This window comes from Sciurus vulgaris (assembly GCF_902686455.1).
Source record: "Sciurus vulgaris genome assembly, chromosome: 8".
NCBI lineage: Eukaryota > Metazoa > Chordata > Mammalia > Rodentia > Sciuridae > Sciurus > Sciurus vulgaris.
Window position 1 is genome coordinate 49,320,361 of NC_136468.1, and position 2,100 is coordinate 49,322,460.

Sequence of the window (2,100 nt, forward strand, 5' to 3'; positions counted from 1 at the left end):
AAAGGACAAATGATCTCGCTGATAAGCAGATGATGACACATAATGGGGGGTGGGAGGGGGACAAGAATGGAGGAAGGAGGGACTGTATAGAGGAAAAAGAGGGGTGGGAGAGGTGGGGGGAAGGAAAAAATAACAGAATGAATTAAAAACCATTACTCTACGTAGATGTATGATTACACAAATGGCATGCCTTTACTTCATGTACAAACAGAAACAACATGTATCCATTTGTTTACAATAAACATAAATTTAAAAAATATCAATTCACAATAACTAGATTGTGGAACCAACCTAGGTGCCCTTCAATAGAAGAATGGATAAAGAAACTGTGGTATATGTACACAATGGAATATTATTCAGTCATAAAGAAGAATAAAATTATGGCATTTCCAGGTAAATGGAAGGAACTGGAGAATATCATGCTAAGTGAAATAAGCCAATCCCAAAAAAACAAAGGCCGAATGTTTTACCTGACAAGTAGATAATGATACATATGGGGGTGGGGAGTGGGGGTTAAGAGAAGAATGGAGGAACTTTGGATTATGTAGAGGAAAATGAGATGGTGGAGGGGGCAGGGGTATGAAAGATGGTGGAATGAGACAGACATCATTACCCTATGTCATGTATGATTACACGAATGATGTGAATCTACATCATGTACAACCATAGAATCAAAAAGTTGTACCCCATTTGTGTACAATGAATCAAAATGCAGTCTGTAAAAATAAAAAAAAAATCATTAAGGTTTAAAAAGATAATACACAGAGCAAGAATAAAGTTTTGCAACACATGTAACAAACCCAGACCTTATAAAGGAGGTATGTAAAGATCTCCTACAAATAAGTGTAAAAAAAATAACATAATAATACAAAAATGAGCTTGTACAAACAGATTTGTCATATTACGAAGGAATGAAACTCCCTTTTCACCATTAAAATCCCTATAATTTCTTTATGCTGCTGAGTCATGTATCATACTTATTTATGTGCTTCCTAAAAGAATTGACTCTATTCACAATAGCTCCTTTATAGAGCACTTTTGTAAAGTGACTTTTTCCTTAATGAAAATTGTATCAGTTAGCTCTGCTACATAACACACAGTCCCAAAATTCAGTGGCTTAAATTGACATTCAAGTCACTCCTGTTGTTTCCTGCAGTTTCATAACTTGTGTTCAGGTAAGTGTTACGGTGGTCTGAAGTGGGACTATTCATGCATCTGTGGTTAACGGCCAGTTATCCAGCTGCTCTGCTCCTGAGGATTGGCTGCTGTTGGTTAGGGCTGCAGAGGCGACTGGGTTTGTTCCCTGGTGACTGGAAAGAATTCCACTAAGGAGATCAAGGTCCCTGAAAAACTAGTCTGGGAACTGACATAATATCCTTTTCACCATATCCTAGAGGGCAAAGCAAGTCCCAAGGCCAGCCCAGATTCAGGGGTGAGAAATAAAATTCACCTCTGGATGGCGGGATCTGCAAGATCCCATTATAAGGAAGATGAACATGAGGAGAGGAAGCAGGGCAACATTTGCAATTTGTTACAGTTTATTAGCCGATAACTTTTATTCTCTTTATTTCTTCCCTTTATCACTTCTCAGTCCCTCTGCCTACCCTTCCATTCATCAGGGAAAGCCTACTGTGTGTTTTTCCAGAAGTCTTGTAATTTCATAGTAGCCAAGGATGAAATTTGTTATTTTTATATTTTGCAATACTATGATATTTAATTTTTGCATCATTCTTCTTACTTGAAAACACATCATAGAAATCCCTCTAAATCAACTCACATGAACATTTATCTTTCTATTTAATGAGTTTATAATATTCAGTATCATGGGTATTCCATAGTTGATTGTCATTTTATTATTGATGCACATTTGCTTTATTTCTATTTTTTTCAACTTTATACCTTAATGAACAATGTGATCTTTCAAGTTTAAAAAAAATATTATAAATAAATTTCAATAGGTGTAATTCACATGATCCTGTTTTATTTTTATAATTCATTGATACCTTCAAGACACTCATCTGAATTATTTTTTTAAAATCCAGAATATAAAAAATGTTCTAACTATAAAGGAAAAAAATAGAAATTTTTGTAATTTCTTGT